General features: G+C 40.8%; 1 pseudogene; it reads left to right on the top strand.

Annotated features, from left to right (window-relative positions):
• The first annotated feature begins 1,629 nt into the window (after positions 1–1,629).
• On the top strand, positions 1,630–23,377 carry LOC144253776 (KH domain-containing RNA-binding protein QKI-like; annotated as a pseudogene).
• Positions 23,378–24,659: the final 1,282 nt, after the last annotated feature.

Genomic DNA, 24,659 nt, shown 5'->3' with positions numbered 1-24,659 from the left:
GGTCCCCTTTGTTTGGGCCGCTTTTCCCCATGAGCTTTAGGTAAAGTTCTAAAAGAGGGGGAGGGGCTGGCAGAAGGTCTAAGATGCAAACCTCCAGCACCGAGTAGGGAGCACATCTCTGAATCTGATCCGAGCTCATACAATCCAAAACCAACTGCCTCTAGTTGTCACAAGGACAGGCCCCAGGGCAGTTCCTGTCCTTTGACCTCCTGTCTGACTGGAGCAGCTTCCCATTTCAGAACAATGTCTCCATTTCAAATTGAGCGCCCTCTTCAGACATGGGAGAGGACCGCGGGAGGCAGCTTCTGTCCTTGGATGTCCTGTCTGATTCCAGCCTCCCTCCCATCACTCAGCAAGCTGCAGCTCCTCTGGGTCCCATGGCCAGGGTCTGTCCTCCCAGGTGTCCAAATGGGAATCTGTAACACAGAGCCTGGTGCAGGGTTTCGGGGGGATGGCATGGGTGGGGAGTGGAGGAGGACAGCAGGGAGTAGTGAGAGGTGCTAGCTTGGGAGTATGCAGGACCAGAGGGCTCCTCAGACCCTGCTGGTGACCTCAGACCCTGACCTCCCCAAGGTCTAGGTCAGAGAGCAGCGAGGTCTTTGTGCTGCCCTCTGCTGAGTGTGTCGTCTGTGGGCAGAGAGTCTGTGAATATCTTCTAGGAGTAAATTCCCCTGGGCATCCCCCTGGGCAGCCTTAGAGGGGCCTGCTCCCCTGGACAGTGACCTGAGGCAGAGGGAAAGGGCGGGGGGTGCAAAGGATAACACAGCTGGGCCCCCTGAGAAGCAGGAGGCCTGAGGACCCAGGGTAGCCAGGACCCTGCCCTGCAGCCCTACCCTCAGCAGCATCCTCCTGAGACCCCCATTTTAAATATGGACAGCTTCCTGGAGCTTTCTTTTATCTGGAAATGATCGTTCTTCTCTCTATCACTACCAAACCTTGCATATGCCTTTCAACCAAAAGAAGACCATTATGCTGTAGCAAATTTAAAAAATAAATTTTAGGGCGTAATGTAGTCCTGTGTTCTGTTTAAGTTGTAATAATTCAACTATTTCTTTTATCACTATGGAAAATAAAAGGGACAAGCAACTTGTAATCCTGACCTTAACATAGACCCAGTTAGCATCGAATTTCCTGTGTGTGTGTGTGTGTGTGTGTGTGTGCGCGTGTGCGCGTGTGCGCGTGTGCGTGTAGGCACACGCGTGCACGCACGTGCACGCTCTTTTGAGTTTTACATATGAAAAGCGTATGGAAGGCTAAGTCCCATAGAAGCTCAAGTTAAGGTACAGTGCCCTGAGGCCACCCTAGTTCTCTCTAAGGGCTCCCAGGGCTTGGGCAGATCCCAACGGGTCTTGGACCCTCTCATGTTTTCTACCAGATGCCAGGACCTGCCAAGCTGTGCCTGCAGGAGAAGGAGCCTGTGCTGCCCTTGTCCACCCCACCCTTCTCCCAGGAGGCCAGAAGAGAAGGTGGTCAAGACCAACCTACATTTTTCATCACACACACAGAGAGATGGAGGATTCTAGCACTAACTCTCCTCTTGTATGAAAGTAGTTTGGTGGCTTATTACAGTTGGGTCCTGCAGAGCGAGTCACTGAGTAAATCTGGGAGCACTCTTCACCCCCTGAAGTCATGCATGTGGTAGCCCTGCAGGCACCCATAAGCTCTGTCCTCCAGATTAAGGAGCCGTCGAAGGTGATGGTAGAAGTTCCCACAAGTGGGTTTCCATTTCCTGGCAAATACTCTCCAGGCTCCCTTCAGTTGCCTGAATGGGTTTTCACTGCTCCTCTTATCTCCACTTGGGTGCTCACACACGCTGGTAGCCATGCCAGTCCTCTCCTTGCTTTTGCTGGTTTTCCTGATGTGCCAAAAAGACAGTTAGGCCAGCAATGGAGCACACGCGTCCCCCTGGGCAGCACCCCCCGCCTGCCCCTCCACACTCGTTCTCCCTCCTTTTCATATCCGTTGAAATCCTGGCTCCTCTCTGTGGACTCAAAATTAATTTCTTAATAGCTGGACGGCAGAAAATGACCGTGTATGTCCAAAGCCACCCAGTGTAGAACTGCGTGGGGTACTCAGAGAAAAACAGAATATATCTGTGGCCCCCAGCATCAGGGCCGGGGCCCAGCTTTTTGGCCATTAGCCCAGCTCCCTGCCTCGGCACCCACAGTTCAATGGTGCAGTCTGGGGACAGAAACCAGAGCCTTATTTTAAAAAGAGGAGGGCCAGAGAGAGAGGTTATATAGACAGTGAAAGGACCAGGGATCTCAGCTCCCTGGATGGGCCTACTAGGTCTTTCAGGATGAAGATCAGAAAAGGAAGTGGCAAGAGCTCAAAGCAGGTGCTCAGAAAGAAAAGACAAAAAGGAGATGAGAAGGGGGGATAAATGGCAGGTTGTCGCTCTCTCAGGCCTCGTCATTGGCAAAGTAGCCTTCTGAGTGTCTAGGAGCCGTTGTGGTGATGAGGGGTGGGTGGCCACGGGAAAGAAAGTGGGAACAGAGTGGAGGTGAGGACGTGGGGCCTCCGGATCCATGGGGTCTGACCTCGGGGCCCTCTTGTGTCCTCATGTCTAGGGCCTGGGTGGCCCGGCTCTGCAGTGAGGGAAGGAAGGGGTCTCTGATCTACAGCCCTCCAATTCCACTACGTGACAAGAAGGGAGGCCTCTGACATCCTGATCCTCTGGGAGGCAGCCACTGTCTCCAGAACGTTCTGTGCATGACTGGGTCTTCCCTCCCTGCTGCTCCCCTTACTACCTGTTTTCTCTCTCCCGAATAATGCCCATTGCCTATCCTCATGCCAGTCTCTTCTGGTCATGTCTTGCTTCAGTCTAAGAACCTGGAGAAGTAAGTGGATGGATCCCTTTCTATGGTGGGAACACTTTGCCGTGGGCTTGGGGGCAGGGCGGGGTCCTGTGGCAGGTAATTTCAAACCAATTTCATGTAGTAAGTGGCTCTTGGAGGCCTGGGATGAGCTTAGGGACTTGGAATATTGAATGTTGAATCAAAATTCAATATTGAATCCTCACAGCAGCCCCAGTGCATCTTGGGGGGTCCTTTAGAAACAGTGAACCCAAGTGGAAAGGTAATGTGACTTGTCCAAACCCCTTTAGTCTTCAAGTGAGGCAAGAAATTGGAGCCATGTGAATAAATGGGGACTATCAGGGTTAGCACCGAGCCATGGAGGGACTGGGAAGGAAGGAACAGGGAACAGGCAGGGGCATGGCTGGAGTACAGGGACATTGTGGCCCTGTCCAGCTGGAACAGTGTCTGAAAGGAGCAGTGACCTCTGGCCCTGCTGCCCAGAGGCTCCGTCCTGGGCCTGCTCAATCCTCGGAGCCAGTGGGGCTGTGAGGGCGGGTTTGTAGCAAGTCCAGCAGCCACTTCCTGCCTGGCCATGGGGGGGCGGCTCACGGGGCAGCTGGACAGAATAGAGTCCTCACAAATAGCTGCAAAAATTGAAGCACTGGCCTTGGGCGAAGTGGAGAGACTGACATGAGCCAAGCTTAAGCCTCTCCTTCCCTTCTAGGATGCTGGTGCACATGCAGAATCCAAGAGGAAATAAATGCTCCTTCACCCACCCACTCTGGGCAGTGTCCTGTGACCCAAGTCCCCACCTGCAAGTCCTGGGAGTGCAGAGGGGGAGGGTCGACTGCTCACCAGCCGTGTGGCACGTGCCAGAGGAACTTGATCTCCAGGCTCAGGCTTGGGCCTGAGAGAGAGAGTCCTGTGGCTTCCATTGTTGGCCAACATCTCTGGGGGACAGTTCCCAGGAGGTGCTACCCAACATAACCCAAGTCTGTGGCCAAGGCGGGAAAGACCTGGCCTTCCAGGAAAGAGCATCTTTAAATAGCAGAGCCATCAAAGATGGTTACACACCCAGCACGCTCAGAGCCCAGAGGTCCCGGGACTCTCCCTCTTAGGCCACTGGGATATTTATTGTCCAAACGAGTCGGACACTTGCACACGTTTCCTTTTTCTTTCTGATTTCATACCCCCCTTCCTCGGATCTGCAGAGCAGCAGGTGTAACCTGACGGCCCCAGGCACCTGCGCCCACTGGCTCTGCTAAAAGTGTTGTAACCTACCCAGAGTCGTCTTCTTCATTGTCGGAGTCATACATGCTGTCATACATGCTGTGCATGCTGTGTGACTGGCAAGTCACACAGTTATGGCCTCATGTTCAAGTGATGACTGGTGTTGTTTTGTACCTACCAGGCTTTGCACCATGAGCTGTAATTCAAAAGGTGTGTAATTCTCTACATCAGGTGACATGACTGTTCCAAAACTCCCATGGTCTACATTAGGATTGTTCTGTGGGGCTTTCCCTAAACAGCATATTTTGTCTCCTATCACCAATTCCTCTATTAGCATACATCGAGGGCATATGATTGTCCATACAGCTGGGCCACCAGAACCACTGTGGCATATTGTCACTATATCTCCTTATAGTGTAATATATACACATTCCCCAACTTTCACTGTAGTTCATAGACAAGCCTCCATGGGGCTCAGCTCTGGACCCAGAGCAGGGGCCAGTGCAGAGAGACACACTGAGTCCTCAGCAGATAGTGCCCAGGGGTTGCCCCTGCCCATTCCTCCTGTCTGGTGCTGGTGTCATGGCATTGGGTGAAGTGATCTGTGGAGTCTGGAATATGGTCAGGGGAAGTGGTAATCCCAGATAACCTGATGCAGTTGGTGAAGGACAAGAAGCTCTTGAGCAGCCTGTCCAAATTCTGCAGGATCTTCAGCCGCTTCTAGCAGTTGACAGAGGAAGAAATTAGCAGAGTACCTAAAGACATGTACACACATTAAATGGCAGTACAAAAAAGAAAAAGAGTGCAAAATTGCCTGATTATGTGGGAACTATTGTTCAGTTATGACAGAAACTGAATGTGTCTGTAAAAAATATTCAGATTTTTGCCACTAAAAAAATGGTGTGACCACTTTGGAAAGCAGATTGGAGATTCCTTAGAAAAATTTGAGGAAACCACCATTTGACACAGCTTTCCCACTCCTAGGTGTATATGCAAAAGACTTAAAATCAGCACATCATAGTAATGCAGTGACATCAGTGATCATAGCAGCTGAATTCACAGTAGGTAATTCATGGAAACAACCTAGATGCCCTTCAACAGTTGAATGTATAAACAAACTGGTACATATGCAGAGTGGAATATTACTGAGCCTTAAAGAAGAATGCAATTATAGCACTGGCAGGTAAATGGACAGAGTTGGAGACTATCATGGAACAAAATAAGTTCCAAATATATTCTCTGATAAGTGGATCAGGTCCATAATACTCTGGGGGAGACTCAAGGAAAGAAGTAGAAATTTTGGATTGAGCAGAGGAGAGCAGGTTGAGGGGAGGGTGTGTGGGGGTGAGATGGTGGAATGAGAAAGGCATTACTACCCTTTGTATGGTATGATTTAACAAATGGAGTGACTCTGCATCATGTACAACCAGAGAAATGAAAAGATGTGCTCTATTTGTGTAAAAAAATTCAAAAAAATTAAATATCTAGATTTTAATTTTCTTGGTAGGAACTTTGGCCCCAGAGGATTTACAGCTAAAGAGCTTGAGACAGAAAATGGATGTAAAACAATGGCCTGAGGCAAAGGCTCAGTAAGAGATAAATCGAAGGAGGAGGAAATAGAACAAACTGAATCAGGGGCATATACATGAAGATTCAGATGTACTAATCAATGTAGAAGATGCTCAGAATAGAGCAAAGTAAAACTAAAGACAGCAGTTATGAGCTTCTGATTCTGAATGACACCTGCAGAGGTGCCAACGTTAAATCACCAGCCCTTGCGTTTTCTCTTGGGGCAACAGCCCAGCTTCTCCTAGGATCATACCTGGAGCTGCACATTTTCTCTCACCAGTGACCCTGAGTACTCGTCTCCAGCTGACCCTACCATAATGCCTTTGATCAGACAAATACAGACCTCTGTCATGCCAAAAGGAACTCCTCACACTACTGCTGTGATTGTCCCTCCAGGGCCAGAGGCTGGGTTGATCTACACACCCTACAAATACCTGACACATTGGCAACAGCCACTTCAGTCCTTGAGTGCCCCATTGAACTGAATGTTGTGTGAGATGCAGTGTCTACTAAAGTATGAAGGCACAATATGTGTCTCCATCCTTTCCAAAGGGTTGTGACCAAAGGTGGAGTTCATAGGCAACTAACCTATGAACTTCTATCTCTGAACTCTTTGCCCAATAATGACTTGACCATCCTGCCTGCTGATCACTTAAGTGATCATTGCCTTTGCTTGCCTGTGGTCAGTGCAGCAAGATGAGGGACTTGTTTGTTCATTTGTCTTACCATCTAGGCAAACAAAATACAAATAAAACATTGTCTTCCAGCTCAGCTTTTTGTCCACCAACTCCACCCCTGTGTGGATGAAAGTGGTTCTAGAACCTGTACTGAATAATAATAAAGTATTAGGGACCAAATCATTCCAAGCACTGATCATCTTTCAATGTCTACCCCAAGAGACTGGTAAGAAGGCTTCCATGGGAGACATATGGACCTTGACTACACAGTGACAGAGGGAGTCACAGTGAAAGACTTTAGGAAACTTTTCTTCTCATAGAAAAGTTATACTCTCTCTGAATGAACTGTGTGCTGATGCAACATTCATGAACTCGGTCAGGCAAGTCATTGGTGAAGTGATTTGAAAAGTATTAAATTTCATGTACTGTTCAGTCACTATAGTGCCCTCCAAGGGAAGAAGGCATTTTTAAAAATACATTTCCTCTCATATCTGAAGTATACGAAGATTATGCCATGAGAGAAAAACTTAAGAAGATGTTTTAAAAGTAATGCAAAGAAGAAAAGTCCAAAAAACGATTTTTAAATTTCAGAGTTATTTAAGAGCTAAAATCTAAGAGTTATTGGGATAGAAGAAGGCAAAGAGGACCAAATCACAGGAATATACAATCTATTCAATGAAATAATACCAAAATCTTTCCAAACATGAAGAATAAATTGGAAATCCAAATTCAATAAGCCTACAGGATGCCAAATGTACAAAATCACAACAGATCCACATCAAGGCACAGTATAATGAATATGCCCAACATGCAAAATAAGGAGAGAATTTTAAAAGCCACGAGAAAAAGGAATAAGATTACATATAGGGGGAAAACAATTGGGATAATGGCAGATTTTTCAACCCAGACCCTGAAAGCCAGAAGATCCTGGAACAACATATATCAAGCTCTGTAAGATAATTGGTGCCAATCAAGAATCTTGTATCCAGCAAAATTAAGCTTTAGATTTGAAAATGAAATAAAAACTTTCCATGATAATCAAAAGTTAAAAGTATTTATAACTAGACAACTGGTGCTACCAAACATCCTTGGCAAAATATTTCATGAACAGGAAATGAAAAACAGCAATGAAAATCAACAGAGGGAGGTATGCAGTAAAGGAAAAAACTAATCAAAGAGGAAAACCAAGTCAACTTAAATAACAAAAATAAACAAATATGGCTGGAAATACAAACCATGTCTCAATAGTAACCCTAAATGTTAATGGCTTATACTCACCAATAAAAAAAAGACATGGGCTTGTAGATTGGACAAAATAAAAGACCCAACAATATTCTGCCTCTGGGTAACTCATCTGATATGAAAAGACATACACAAACTGAAGGTAAAAGGTTTGGAAAAATCATACCACTCACATGGACTGTGTAAGCAAACAGGGGTTTTCATACTAATATCAAATAAAGTAGACTTCAAGTCAAATTTAATCCAAAGGGATAAAGATGGACATTACATACTGCTCAAGGAACCCTACACCAATAAACCATAACAATCATAAATATATATGCCCCAAACATTGATGCAGCTATGATCATCAAACAAACTCTTTTCAAGTTCAAGAGTCAAATTGACTACAACACAATAATCTTGGTTGACTTTAACAGACCTCTCTCATCACTGGATAGATCTTCCAAACATAAGTTGAATAAAGAAACTATAGAACACAATCACACAATCAACAACTTAGATTTAACTGACATATATAGAATATTTCAACCTGCACCAAGTGCATACACTTTCTTCTCAGCAGCACATGGATCCTTCTCTAAAATAGACCATATAATGTGCCACAAAGCAACTCTTAGCAAATACAAAAAGTTAGAGATACTACCATGCATTTTATTGGATCATAATTGAATGAAATTGGAAATCAACAACAAATTAAAAAACAAAATTTTCTCCATCACTTGGAGCCTGAACAATATGCTACTTAATGAACAATGGGTTCCAGAAGACATCAAGGAGGAGATTAAAAAATTCTTAGAAGTAAATGAGAACATAGACACAACATATCAAAATCTCTGGGACACTATTAAAGCAATACTAAAAGGAAAATTCATTGCATGAAGTTCATTTCTTAAAAAAAAATGTCAAAAAATAAATGACCTCACACTACATCTCAAAGCCCTAGGAAAAGAAGAACAAATCAGTAGCAAAAGCAGAAGAACACAAGAAATAATTAAAATTAGAGCTGGAATCAATGAAATCAAAACAAAAGGAACAATTGAAAAAATTGACAAAACAAAAAGTTGGTTCTTTGAAAAACTAAATAAAATTGATAGGCCCTTAGCCACACTAATGAAGAGAAGAGAGAGCTCAAATTACCAGCATACGTGATGAAAAAGGTAATATCACAACTGACACTACAGAAATACAGAGGATAATTAGAAATTATTTTAAAATCTTAAACTCCAATAACATCGAAGGCATTGAAGGAATTGACAGATTTCTTAAGTCATATAATCTGCCCAGATTGAGTCAGGAAGATATAAACAATTTAAACAGACCAATATCAAGTGAGGAAATAGAAGACGCCATCAGAGGCTTACCAACCATGAAAAGCCCAGGACCGGATGTTTACACAAGCGAGTTCTACAAGTCCTTTAAAGAAGAACTAATGCCAACACTCTTCAATTTATTTCAGGATATAGTAGAATAGGCAGTCATTCCAAACTCATTCTGTGACGCCAATATCACCCTGATCTCCAAACAAGGCAAAGACAAATCAAAAAAGAAAACTTTAGGCCAATATGTCTAATGAACATAGATGCAAATTTCTCAGTAAAATTCTGGCAAATCTAATACAAAAACATATCAAAAAGTTTGTGCACCATGATCAAGTGGGATCCATCCCAGGGATGCAAGTTTGGTTCAACATATGGAAATCAAAAAATATAACTCACCACATCAATAGGCTTAAAGGTAAAAATCATATGGCCACCACAATAGACACAGAAAAAGCATTTGACAAAATACAATATCCAGTTAAGTTCAAAACACTAGAAAAACTAGGGATAACAGGAACATATCTCAGCGTTTTAAAGGCTATCTATGCTAATCCTCAGACCAACATCCTTCTAAACAGACAAAAATTGAACACATTTCCTCTAAAATCTGGAATAAGACAGGAATGCCCTCTCTCTCACCACTTCTATTCAACATAGTTCTTGAAACATTGGCCAGAGCAATTGGACAGATGAAAGAAATTAAAGGGATACACATAGGAAAAGAAGAACTTAAATTAGCACTATTTGATGACAATATGATTCTATACCTAGAAGACCCCAAAAACTCCACCAGAACATTTCTAGAACTAGTAATTGAATTCATCAAAGTAGCAGTATATAAAATCAAAACCCACAAATCAAAGGCATTTCTGTATATCAGTGAGAATCCTCTGAGAAGGAAATGAGGAAAACTACCCCATTCACAATAACCTAAAAATAATAAGATAATTGGGAATCAACTTAACAAAAGAGGTGAAAGATCTGTATAATAAAAACTACAGAAGCCTAAAGAGAGAAATCAAAGAAGACCTTAGAAAATGGAAAGATCTGCCTTGTTCTTGGTTAGGCAGAATTGATATTATCAAAATGACTATACTACCAAAAGCACTATACAGGTTTAATGCATTTCTCATCAAAATTCCAATGACATTCCTCATAGAAATAGAAAAAGCAATCATGAAATTCATAGGGAAAAATAAGAGACTCAGAATAGGTAAAGCAATCCTTAGCAGGATAAGTGAAGCAGGTGGCATCACTATACCAGACCTTAAACTATACTACAGAGCAATAGTATCAAAAACAGCATGCTATTCACACCAAATCAGTCTTGTAGACCAGTGATAGAGAATAGAGGACACAGGGACTAACTCCCAAAATTACAATTATCTTATATTTAAAAAGGTGCCAAAAACATGCACTGGAGAAAAGAGAGCATCTTCAAAAAATGGTACTAGGAAATCTGGAAACCCATATGCAACAATATGAAATTAAACCCTTATCTTTTACCTGCACAAGACTAAACTCAAAATGGATCAAGAACCTAGGAATGAAACCTGAAACTCTGTGCCTAATAGAAAAAAAAGTAGGCCCTAATCTTCATCAGGTGGGATTAGGCCCCAACTTCCATAATAAGATTTCTATAGCACAAAAATTAAAAGCAAGAATCAATATATAGGGTAGAATCAAACTAAAAAGTTTCTTGTCAGCAAAAGAAACAATTTGTGAGGTGAGCAGAGAACCTACGTCCTGGGAGCAAATTTTTACCCCTCACACATCAGGTGGAGCACTAATCTCTAGGATATATAAAGAACTCAAAAAGCTAAGCACCAAAACAAAACAAAACAAAACAAACTCAAATGACCCAATCAACACATGGGCCAAGGAGTTGAAAAAACACTTCTCAGAGGAGGATATAAAATCAATCAACAAATATATTTGAAAAATGCTTAGCATCTATAGGAATTAGAGAAATGCAAATCAAAACTACTCTAAGTTTGGGCTGGGGCTGTGGCTCAAGTGGTAGCTCGCTCGTCTGGCATGCGTGCGGCCTGGGTTCCATCCTCAGCACCACATACAAACAAAGATGTTATGTCCACTGAAAACTAAAAAAAATAAATATTAAAATTTTCTCTCTCTCTCTCTCTCAAAAAAAAAAAAAACTACTCTAAGTTATTATCTCACTCCAGTCAGAATGGCAGCTATTATGAAGACAAACAACAACAATGTTGGTGAGGATGTGGAGAAATATCTACACTCATACATTCCTGGTTGGACTGTGAATTGGTGCAGCCAATATGGAAAGCAGTATGGAGATTCTTTGGAAATCTGGGAATGGAACCACCATTTGACTCAGGTATCCGTTCTCCTTGGACTATACCCAAAGGAATTAAAAACAGCATACAACAGGGACACAGCCATATCAATGTTTATAGCAGCACAATTCACAATAGCTAAACAGTCTAGCCAACCTAGATGCCTTTCAGTGGATGAATGGATTAAAAATGTGGCACATATACACAATAGAATTTTATTCAGCAATGAGAGAGAATAAAATCATGGCATTTTCAGGTAAATGAATGCCGTTGGAGAAGATAATGCTAAGTGAAATTAGCCAATCCACAAATAAATAAATAAATGCCAAATGTTTTCTCTGATATAAGGAGGCTGACTCATAGTAGGGTAGGGAGGGGGAGCATGAGAGGATTAGATGAATTCTAGATAGGAAAGAGGAGTGGGAGGTAAAGGAAGGAGCAGGGGATTACAAAGGATGGTGGAATGTGATGGGCATCATTATTCAAAGTACATGTATGAAGATTTGAATTGGGGGTCAACATACTTTACATGCAACCTGAGATATGAAAAAATTGTGGTATATATGTGGGATAAGAATTGTAATGCAAAAAAAATTAGAAAGTAATTGTGTTAAGGCATGAATTGGTGTGAACATACTTAATATACAAAGGTATGAAAAATTGTGCTCTATATGCATAATAAGAATTGGAATACATTCCACTGTCATATATGTAAATATATAAAATCAATAAAAAATTCATATGCCATTCAGTCACTACAGAGCCCTTCCAAGAGCAGAAGTTGCAATTTTTTTAAAAATTGCCTCTCATATATGAAGTATTAGAAGATTGTGCCATGAGAGAAAAACTTAAAAAGTTTTAAAAGTAATGCAAAGAACAATGCTGCAACACTATTTTTTAAAAGATGGATATTTTATTTAAAATTATTGAACCTGTATTTTATACCTCCTTATTAAAATTTTGAGAACAAGATACAATCATTCTGTGTCACATTACTAGGCAAACTGTTGAAGTACTGTTTTAAACCTCCCTGTATATAAAATTATCATGAAGGATGTAAAACCCATAATTTCTTTTTTGCTGTATGCATGTAATGAAATTGTAGATAGAAGTGTATTACATAAAAAAATGAACAAAAGCTATACACTTTTACTATACAAGACTGCTGATGAAGAAATGTGTTTGTGTGTGTGTGTGTGTGTGTGTGTGTGTGTGAAAGAAGATATCACAGGGACAAATGAGTTGAGGCTTTGAATTATATGATGTGTGCCACATGACCGCAATGCAAATTTGGCAAATTTGATACTGTAAAATAATTGATAACTGTTGTAATATCTGAGTAGTAAGTTTTAAAAAAGTTTTTAAAAACATGTCATCATGGACTAATTTTGGTTGTTACAGTCATCAATGTCAACCCCAAAAATTCGGAGGTAAAAATTTTGTGTGATCGAAACACCAGTTGACCGATAAACTTAGAGCTTTATTCTATTCAGAGAAGGCAGATGCATTGGAAATCTTTATTTTTTTAATACTGGAGATAATTGTATACCTATCAAAGTTTTTACAAATATGATTTTTTAATTTCCATTCTGGACAACAGTGGTCAGCAGAATCATCAGTTGGCACCTTCATGGTGACCTCTCCATCACTTTGTCTCACTTGAACTGTTTTAATATTATGCTCTGCAGTAGTCAATTGTTTGTATTCAGCTAGTTTTCATTTAATGTGCCACTGCTCTTTGTGTTACACATTCTGTTGTTTTGATTTATTTACAATACAGGCTGTGCCATTATAATTTTAACTTTGTTGTGTTGGTTGAATAACTTGTAATACTTAAACACTTGAAGTGACAGTGAAAAACGATACCAGTATTTCTTTCAGCTTCATTTCGAATATATTTAACCTGAATATTTTGGGTGTTTATCAAAGGTCTTTTATGAGGAAAGTAAATTTATGAAATAATAGATGTGTAACATATATGAGTAATGTTGGCTTTGAACAAATTTTGAAAACTTAGTTGACAAAATATTGGATCACCTGAAAAGAAGCATGAATTTTGAAATCTGAATGCCTTGATTCTCAGTATTATCATTCTTTTTTCTTATATATACTTTTTTAGTTATCAATGGACCTTTATTTATTTATATGTGGCACTGAGAATCGAACCCAGTGCCTCACATATGCTAGGAGTGCTCTATCATTGAGCTACAACCCCACCCCATCATTCTTTTTAAAAAAAATATTTTTAGTTGTAGATGGACTCAATGCCTTTATATATTTTATTATATGTGGTGCTTAGGATGGAACCCATGGCCTCACGTGTGTGAGGTATGTACTCTACTACTTAGCCACAACACAAGTCCCTGTGTTATCATTATTTATTGAATTTATTTCTTATTAAAGTATATAGTTTTAAGACATTTTTACAGTATTATGTAACTTTTAGCATGGTTAGATTAGAGTGATGCTCATATGTTACCATAGAGCAGACATTTATATTTTGTCTACACTTTATTATATTAGTAGTTTTCATACACTATATATACAGCAACCAACCTATTTCCAATGAGAAACATGTCAGTTAATGTATTTAAAGCCATTGTTACAAGTTTGTAATGTAGTTTTCCAACTTGTTTTATATGTATGTGATATTACAAAAAAGATTGTTCTTGATTGTGGTTTTTAATTGTTTCCCAGCCCTTTCTTATATTGGGTGTTTTGACTTGAGATTCAGTTAGATAATGAATGGATAAATTAATTAAACACTTATGAAATTTAGTTGGGATTTAACTTAGCTTGTAATTTAATTATTTGATTCTTTATTGCATCTATTCACCCACATCAATAATTTAGTGAATGTTATAATACCAATCTAAAAAACAACCAAAAAAGCAAACTGAGGGGTATGGAGGAGAGCAGTGATGGTGATGGAAGTCACCAGGTAAAAGCTTTGTAATTGATCAAGATCTGCCTCAGGAACATATTCCCCGTTTAGTGTGTGTGTTTTTAAAATTTGTTTTAATTAGTTAAACATGACAGTACAATGATCTTGACATATCATATTTTTGAATGAGATGGGGTATGATTTCTCATTTTTCTGAGTGTACGGGTTGCAGAATCACATTGGTCATGCAGTCATGTATATACATACAGTAATACTAATGTCTATTTTATTCTGCTGACCTTCCTTTCCCCCCTCCCCCTCCCCTCCCCTTCCATCACTTCTCTCTACCCAATCTAATGTGACACACTTGTTTTTTTTCCTCCTCACATCATCATACATGTATTCTGTATAATGATGAGGGTCTCCCCTTCCATCTTCCATGAAATTACCCTTCTCCCTCCCTTTCCCTCCCTCCCACCTCTCTTCCCTAGTGTGTTTTATTTTACAGATTGAATTTAAAAAGCAACTGTTACCAAGTAAATATAATTTAATATAAAAATTTAACATGAAGTACTAATACTAAAATTATTAAACAAAGAACATATAAATCTGCAAATTCTATACAATATAGACAGTTATGTCTTTCGAACCGAAAAAAAAGCTCCTGCGTCAAGTCTTACAGGTTAATTTCAGGTTCTGTGCACTGTAGGTATCATCTCTCATGTATCCCAGGGCCAAAATCTCTGCTCTCCCAGTGTCTTATGGGGTCTATAAAACAGAACAAGGTAAAAAGGTCACTTGGGATGAGTTGCTGGCCACAGAGAGTGGCCAGGACCACAACTGTCCTCAGGATATACAAGATGAACTTGGGCCCTGATCTCTCCTGGGGTCTGGGCAGGGAGCACTGAGGCTGGTATGCTGCCCTCAGCTGAGAGTGTTGTCTGTGGGAAGAGTGTCTATGAATGTCCTCAGGAGCAAATTCCCATGGACATTCACCTTCAGAACCTTCTGAGTCTGCTTCCCTAGAGAGTGAACATGAGGCAATGGGAAGGGTTCTCTAGGACATTTGGGTGTAATGGCTGAGTAGCACACATCTGGGACCCTGAGGAGCAGCACCTGTGATGACACAGGGTGGAGCAAGGACCCTGGCTCCTCCAGCCCTACCCTCTGTAGCGCCATTCCTCAGAGAGCTTCCTGCACTGATTTTAATCTAATTGTACCTTCCTTGCATGGCCATGGTCACATGCAACTATGGAACCTTCAGTGCACTAATTGGTTCTGATGGATTGCATAAAGTGAAACAAAGAAACTTAAGAAAACAATGGAGAATATGTGGACTGATTTGACCTCTTCTCTCCTTCCCATTCTTTCCAGACTCACATTTCCTTTTCCTAAAATGCTTTGTCACTTTTGCTGCATTGAGCCCACATATTAAATCAGAAGAGGGCCCCTGAAAACAATTCATGTTAGGGGACCTACATTCGAATTGGGTAATCTTAACCTAGGAAAAGAAGGGTAAATTCATGCATGCTCAGAGCCAGCAAAGGCAGGAGAACCCAGCTATTCAGTGGTCAGTAAAACAGAACCATATTGTTTGTGTCTCATGCATCAGGCAACAACTCAGTATTTCTGATGCTCCCTACAACTCAAACTCAGTGTATGGGTATGCAGTATTGCTCAGCATGATTCAGTGGTGTTGCCTGTGGTGAAAAAAAAAAAAAAAAAAAACAGGGAAAGACTAAGAATGGTAGTGCAGAGAGATTTAACAGATATTGAAGGTTCAAGGACCTCAAAGATCTGGATGAGGAAAGCACCTTTAGAAAAGTCATAAAATGTGGGAAAGATGAAACATGGAAAAATCTACAGCCTTTACGTAAGAAAGAATAATTAAGAGAAACCAATAGAAAATCAATTACTTGCAGATTTTGGGTCCTTTTTCCCTCCTCCTCATCCTCTGAGTCACTTTCTATATTTTCTCTGTGGACCATGGCCTTGATGGTGATGATGTGGCCTTAGAAAAAGGAAAGGCAGAGTTAAAGTCAAGGTGAGAACTTGAGTTGCTCCTTTTCCTGGTGTTCTAGAACCCACAGTCAAAGCTCTCCATTCTTCCTCTTGTCTGCATTCCTGTCTCCTGGCCTCCATCACCTCACCTCTGCAATGAGAAATAGATCTAGCATCCCAAGAGCTCTTTTCCAGTTCACATTCTGCCACTGTACTTGGTAGGGATTCTGTGTCATCCTGTTCCTCCAAGAGGCAGCCACAGTCTCCCTGATTTTCTGGACTTAGGCCTCTTAAATACAAGCAAATTCAGATTTTCCTCCTAGTCCCAGGGCTTGGGAATTAGATGAAGACTGGAGGTGAGAAACATGTTCAAGGAGGAACTTCTCTCCATTCTTTTACAGGAGAACACAGTGGCCTGTTCAAGGAGAACTGAAACAATTTTCTTTTAAGTCTCCCACATTTGGGAGTTTATTTTCAACCAGAAATAGACAAAACACAGAAGAGAAAGTGCTGCTCTAAAAAGAGAACATTCAGAGTGGAATTGTGACTTCATACTCACTGCTTATCACTAGTGAGAGCTTCAATTACAGGTTTTCAAAGTGCTTCTAAGAAAGCATGTCCCACTAGATTCTTTCCATTGTCGGTCAAACCTAAAGTGCAGATCTTATTTCTTTCATGCATGATGCAAAAAAATAATCAATAACGAAAGCCAAGCTACTTGATGTTTATTACAGGTGAATTTAGGACAGAATGGGACTTAACATGGAAGATTGTGTGTAACTGGCAAAGCAAAAGTTGTCTTCTTATGAACAGGATGTCAGAAGGTCTACTAACTCTTATTTTTATGAAGATAACACATATTTCTGTTTATTTCTATTTTATTCCCATTTCTCATTTCCCACATGAGTAGGTGAACTCAAACCCTACCAGGAAACCTTTCCCATTTTGCCATACCCCAAGGTCTGTTCCTACCTGCAGGCTCTTCCTCATCACTGCTAGAATCATATTCCCTGTTCCATATGCAACCTTTAGAGACACAGACACCATCAACAGAGTTACTTAAGATTGACTCATGCTTTCTTCTACACAATTAAGCTTATGATGGTTGCTAGGGTTGGATGTGTTTTATCCCACACTGGATTGTGTGATTGAGGCTTGGTTCTCAGTATGGCCACAATGAGATTTGTGAAATCTGTGTGAGGAAGGGTCTGCTTGGAGGTGTTGAGGACATTTGACGGTATGAGAGTCAGAAGTAAGAATATAGATTTCTCAAACCCTTGTTAGATCCTGTTATATAAGAAGAGCAAATGAATCATCTGATCCTTGCTGGCTTCCTGTCTCCCCATGTGATGTCTCCCTCCTGCACCTGCATCCCTGCTGACACCACCAATCATGCAATGCAGGTAAGAGGGTATTGACTAAAGCCAAGTGTTTGCCAGTGCCATGCTTTTGTATCTCCAGAACTGTAAGCTAAACACACCCACCTGTATAATTTATTCAGTTTCTGGGTTTCCTTATTAGAAAGAAAAACATAGTGATACTAATCTTAATAGGATCATCCTCATCTCTGTTCTGGGTTCTCAGACACTCTCTGAGTTCTGGGGAGTCAGAGGCCTCCAACAGGATGCTGCAAACAATTGCAAACCTTCTAATGAGAGAGTGGAGCTGTAAGGAGTCAAATTTTAACTACTTTCTTCCATTGGAACATTATCACTGTCTCCTTGAAACAGACCAAGCTGACATGCAAAATGTAATGCCAACAGTTTCAGGAATATAAACACCAGAATATATACTGTGCCAGCATCAGACCAGCTGCTCACAAGACAAAAGGAAATGTTCTCTGCTTTATGCACATGGGTCTACTGGCCACTTTGAAAGTTTTGTTTTAAAATTAAAATAAAATTTAAAATACTGTTACTTTGGATGGCCAAGACCTGGAGTTCAAAGATGAAGCAGGCAATAATTTCCTTCCCCTGGGTTTCCTTGGACAGCAGTTTGCCAGCATGTTCTCACTCCTCATACTCCCCATTTATAAGTAGACTGTGGAGTCATGCAAAAGGGAAAAGTGCCAGGAACTCTCTGAGGGCCTGAGGAATCTACATAAACAAAGTCAACATTAAGATCCAGATGGCTCTGCACAAGGTCAAGCACGTCCCACCTAGAGCTCATGAGATATGTGTGTGAAAAGCTTGGACACAATGCTATCTTCTTAACATACCTACTGATTCTGGCTGGTCCTGGTCAGATCCCAGGTGGATACCTGGTTCATTGCAGAGCCCCACATGCCTGACAAGTGAGATCTTAGCATAGAGTTGCATTTATCAAGTGATGACATGGACTAAGATGAAGACACTCTGCCCAGGGAGGAGTTCAGGGATGAGAAGGAATGATGACCACAGTGGTTCTACCCTCACGGTGACCAGTCAGTGTCAGTATCCATGTATGTATGAATAGAAGGACCTAGACAGCATTTGAGACTGACAGTATGAAGACCTATCATATATACTGTCAATGTGATATCCTGCAGGCCACACAGGGGGCAGCACAGATCTAAACTAGGGATCGGACACCACTGCTGTGCTGAGCTGGACCTTCACTAGAGCCCACCTTTTGCTCTGTAACTAGATGAGCTGCAGTTGTGCTGATCAGGTCCCATGAAAATCCATCCAGTTAAAACATATTTCTACAAAGAAATGTCTACAAAAAGACCCAATAAGGTAGCTTTCAGTGTCAGTTGGAACATGCAAAGTAAGCCCTTCCTTAGCTACAGTAACCTCTGGCCTGTGTATCTCCTCTGTCTCAGATACCCCCTCACCATAAGTGAGCATAGTGTATTGGTGGACCTGAGGGTCACTGTTAAGAATTGGCCCTGTCCAGAAACTTGTGCCTAGAATGGGGATTGGAAGATGAATTCTGACACCTCTCACAGAAAATGTATATGAACATGAAAATTTTTCATGAGTGAAGTGTTGTGAACAATCACATGCACTGACTAAATACAGGGCCTACTGACAGGTGAGGTTTGCTATTAAAGTTGCTACTGATGCAGTGACAGGAATGAACCTGCGCTTTTTCCTTATAGAGTGTCGTGAAAATTTTCTGGGTTTTGATGGGATATGTTTTGCATGTTAATTGAGGTATTGGTGTGGAATGAACTGTACACATGGAAAGTTTACAGTTTGATCTATTTACACATATACAAAATCATGATCTAATGGAGATGGCTTTTTTTGTTTAAACATGTGGACATTGGCATCTTGGCATGTATATATCTAGAGAAACAACAAATATGCAAAAACAAACACAAAGGCACACTCAGAATCATGTTGCATGAATGCACACAGAGACACATTTATAAAACTCTCATTGACCTAAACACTTTGCTCAACTCACTCAGGTGCTTCAAGGAAATATGCAGAATGCCATAGATATATTTTTTAATTAATTTGTACCGCAACCCCCTCACTTCTCATTCTCAAGGAGGTAGTGGAATCACTGAGACTCTGCACTCAAAAGGTAGGAAGACTCTCCTATTCTTGGCATCATCTACATTTTGCAACAGGAAGAGAGTGAGGCCAGGATACATACCAACTATGGATCCTCTTGAATCCTCCTGTGAATACGAAAAGGAGTCACTATGAAGATCAAGCCATGCTCTGTCCTGTGTGCTCAAGTCTTTTGTTTACTTGGTGACATTAGAAAATCCAATGAGAATGTGGGCAAAGCAAGGGAACACATAGCAAATGCACTCTCACCAAATGACACAAGCTTTTCTAGGGGATTTGTGTCACAGGTCTATATTAGGTGATAATTAAGGAATTTGATGGCCAGGAGGGAAAACCACAGCCAGGCACAAAGCTTGTTATCATACAGTGTGTAGTTGATACTGTTTCTTGTTAATGTTGCCTTCAGTGAGGTCTCATTTGGCAACAGACACCCTGGTGAGAATCTGCACACCCAGGAAATTGTGTATGTCATCTCAAGGAAACCATATCATATTACAAGAGAAAGAGAAACTAAAGAGCAACACTTGGATTTCAGAGGAAGATAAGCAACCTTACCATGCCTTTTGATGGGGTCTCTCGACTCATGCTTTCTTCAGGCATGAACTCCACCATGCCATTTGGGGGAACTAGGAGGATGCAGAATAACGATTAGTATACTGATTTATTGCTTATGAATAGTTCAGGGCATTTCTTGATATGGACATCAGTGAAAATATACAGCAAAAATAAAACAAGAATGAATGAGAAGCACAGCCTTTGGGTTTCCAGTAGATTGGAACCAGGTGTGATATGTGTGTTTCTTATTTTGTACCTTTAGAGGTATGTTTGTCTCTAGAGATGACCACTGAGGCCACTTTAAAAGTATGCAAAATATTTCACATCTCTGTAGGAGATTAGTTATTACTAATATATTGTAATCACCTGCAATGTGTTATATCGCTAAGTGATGTATACAGTTCCCTATCCCAAAGCATCACCATCAGGATAATTTCCTGAATTCTTAAAGCTTCTTTCACTTACAGAGTGAAGAACATGTACTTTTGGCTCAGCAACATCTCTATCTACAGAGAAGGCCTAGTAACCACAACTTTACATTTGGGTGTCATGAAGTGGGAAGAAATTATATCAAACAAATCATGCATTAGTGTGGGTTTTTATTTTTAGAAAATGAATGCTTGTTCTGGGCATGTTAGAAGAGAATTTCTGAAGAAGCTCCCATAGCCTCACAAACACATACACAATTATTACACATGGACATGCTCAGAGATACCGCCCCATGCTCATTCACATAAATGCACACCACCCAAAAGACAGCTGTTTCAGGATCATGGTAGATGGCCACAATCCTTCACTGGACTATCTCTATGTCACCATATCCCAATCCTCATTTCCAAACAAAATCTAAATCCAGGATAACTTTTTACATAGAAACAGGAAGGAATGTCTGACCTATCTAAATACAGGGGTTTTCCTCAGCATGTTAGGAGTTGAGAATACTTACTTTGCCCATTTGTTGCAGAGGCTTCCTGTAGTTTCAGAAAGGAAGACAGTGTCAGCATGAGATCATTTTCACAAGTCTACTGTTGGCTATGGTGACATTAGTTAACTAGATGGGAAACAGCAGTTGGGGCAAAGATCACAAAGTAAGGCAGAGGGCATCTGTGAAAAGACATGAGCTTTGCATGAGGGATTTCTCAGGTACAATTTGATGACATGCACAAAATTCTTTTTCTATCAAGGAAAAGTGCCACTGAAGAAAATACTACAATCATTTGACAATGGTTGCTCTCATATGTGAATGTCATCTTGAATCATTCTCACAGGGAATAGATGAGCAGTTGTAATTCCACCACCTATGAGTCACCTATAATGAAAACTGTCTTATTTTCATGCAGGAATTTGAATTAAAAGGAATAAAACAACACTTAGACAAAGAAGGGTCACATTACCTCAGCAATATGATGTATTTGGTCTCCTCCCAAATCAAGGGATACCACCTCTATTATGACTTTATAGCAATCTAGGGAAATATAGAGTAACTGTCAGTATATTGGTTTGCTGAAGAAACACTCCAGGGGCTTCCTAACTGTGGACATGGGTCTAGAGTGTATGGAGATGGTTGTTTAACACACACAGGCTCAATTACTGCTGGAACATGATTGTTTCTGAATGGCAAGAGAAGGAGCAAACCAGCAAACAAAACAAAATAGACAAAAAATGGAAGGAACTACAATGAGAAATTAAATATTCCACTGTTACACTAGAAGGTTTCAGTATTCCTTTATAACACTTGACAGATCCATCAGGAAGTAAATAAAAGTATACTTTTGAATCAATAATTTCTGTTATGGGTCAAATTACTTCCACGCAAATATATGTTTAAGTTCTAAACATGGTTAAGTTAGAACTTAAAGAGTGCCTCCAAATTTTACTGGGTTTGAAATGAGAGTCATTGTGATCTTAGCAATTAAAAATATCCTCTTTGAACAGGGTGGACCCATTCTCCAAATAGGGCATCTGTTCTCATGAATATGGGGCACATTCATGAGAGACTAATGCCATGTGATGATGCAAGCAGAGCTTAAAGTGCTGCAGTTGAAAACCAAGCATATCAAGGATGGCCACCAAACCAGTAACAGTTAAGAATGGGCAGGAAAAATCCTTCCTTAAAGTTTTCAGAAGTAACATGTTTCTGCTAACAGGTCAATGTGGGATTCCTAGGGAATAGAGCTCTAAGATAGTACACTTGCATTACTTCAACCCAAGAAAGCTGGTACTTAGACATGGCAACCCTAGGAATTTACCAAAACCATTATCAATCACATAGATCTATTTGGCATTTGTACAAATACTTCATACAACAGTGAGAGAATAAAATTTGTTTTCAAGTTAACATGAGGTATTCATCAAGATAAAATATATTTTGGCCCCAAACATTCCTTGGCATGTTGAGAAATTGTGCAAATTTGCTGTCAGGAGAAGAGAAGTTGGCAAATTGGAGGAAGGATGCACCCACAACAGTTCTTCAGTGCCAGACTTAGAAGGCAAGAAGACTGCTTCTCAGTGAGAGGGGAACTAAAGGAAGTCACCAAAACTTAATCGTGAATGGAAAAAAATCATATAAAGTCAGGCATATAAAGTCAAAAACTCAAGCAAAAGAAACAATACATTACAAGACAGAAGCAAATTTAAGATTGAGAGAACCTTTATTTCTTGCAGCTCCAAAACCTGTAATGCAAACAGCGTGAATACTCCTTCCTCTCAGGTGGGCAAAAGACGGGTTTCACTAAAACTCAATAGTGGACACTCAGGGAGTCTTAGAGAATCAGAAACTTCGCTACATTAAACAAAGACAAAAAAGAAAGTACACTGGATCCAAGCTGATTGTGGCAGCAGCAGCAGCAGCAGCAGCAGGAATAGTGGCACAGCTAGATCACAGAAAGAGGGAAAATGCACAGAAACAAAACAGACAGATTCCGTGTGAAAATCCTGAGATCATAGAGGCAACGTTTTCTTGGCTGAAGAAGAGGCTTCTTTGCACTGCACACTGTACATGAAGGGAGATCTGTGATTCCTGCTGTCCCAAGAGAGCAAGGCAGGAGCCACCTTGACACAGCCAAGCTGATGCTGCCACTGCAGGAGCCAGGAGCTGGGAGATCTGAGCAGGTAGGCACACATGGACCTCAAAGGCACCTGCCACAGCACCTAGGCTTTGCCTGGCTGAGCTAGAGCAAAAGGCATGGAGAGCATTCTCCCCAGGGGAACTCAAGTCAGAGATGGGCAGGAAAGCTCTGGTCCTTTCCTCCTTGAGTCTGGTGCCTCCCAGGTCCAGCTGAAGGGGATTGAGAATTTGAAGGAGCTGGTGTAAAAATGGGCTGCTGTGAGTAGCTGCCCAGACTATAAGCCCAGGAAGCATGGAAAGGTTGCTCCATGGGCAGCAGAGTGGGTGGGGGGGAAGCTGACTAGCACACCCACAGTTGGAATTAAGAACAAGATTCATAAAATAGATGTAGAAAGCTAATGAATAAAAAGGAGAAACAATTCATTTCAAAAACAAAGGAAAAACCTGGAATAGAAGGAACTTAGTTTCAATATTATAAAAGCCATACATGAGAAATCTAAAGCACATCACACTGAACAGAGATAAAAATGAATGGTCTTCCTCAAATATCAAGAACAAGAAAAGAATGTCTACTTTTGCCAATTTTATTCAATGCATTTTTCTGAAGTAATGTCAGCACAATCAGGCAAAAGTAGGAAATTAATAGGATACAATAAGAAAAATTCAAATTGTCCACATTACCTGGTGACATGATTCTATATTTAGAAGGCCCAGAAATTTTCACCAGAAGAATTCTAGAACTAATAAATTTAGCAATGTAGCAGGATAAAAGTTCAACACAAATAAATCAATATTGTCACTATACTCCAACATTGATGCAACTGATATAGAATTCAAGAAAACCATTTCTTTTATAATAATATGAAAAAGGCCCTGGGGATAAATCTGCCAAATAGGATGTAAGATCTCTACAACAAAAACTATAGAACACTGAAAAAGAAATGGCGTGGGCCTAGGTACCCTTTTTTGTCTCCTTATCTTTAACTTCTAGTCTATCTGCTGCTGTGACCAGGACCTTTGTCAACATCTTAGTCTGTCTTTTATTCCTCTCATCTTCCTTTTTTTTCCTTTCTTTCTCCCTTCTTTGTTCCTTTTCATCCTCTGTCTCCCTTTTATAATATACTTTCTCAGCCTCTCTGACTAAATCTCTTAAAGTCATATCTTGTCGTCCATCTAAACGTTGTAGCTTTCTTTTTTTTAATATCTAGGGCAGCCTGCCCGATGAAGGCTATTGCAACAGATACTTTTTGGTCCTCTGCCTGAGGATCAAAAGGAGTATATCTCCTCTATGCTTCCATAATTCTCTTTAGAAACATTGAGGGAGACTCATTAGGCCCTTGGATAATCTCTCTTACCTTGTCCAAATTAGTTGACGGTCTGGCGGCCGCTCGGAGACCAGCTATTAGAGCCCGGCGATAAGTGGACAGATGCTCCCTACCTTCCAGAGTGTTGGGATCCCAGTTGGGTCTGTTCAGGGGAAAGGCAGCTTCAATTTG

The sequence above is a fragment of the Urocitellus parryii genome, chromosome 3 (genome assembly GCF_045843805.1).
Source record: "Urocitellus parryii isolate mUroPar1 chromosome 3, mUroPar1.hap1, whole genome shotgun sequence".
In the NCBI taxonomy this organism is placed as follows: domain Eukaryota; kingdom Metazoa; phylum Chordata; class Mammalia; order Rodentia; family Sciuridae; genus Urocitellus; species Urocitellus parryii.
This window is presented reverse-complemented; position numbering and strand designations above follow the sequence as displayed.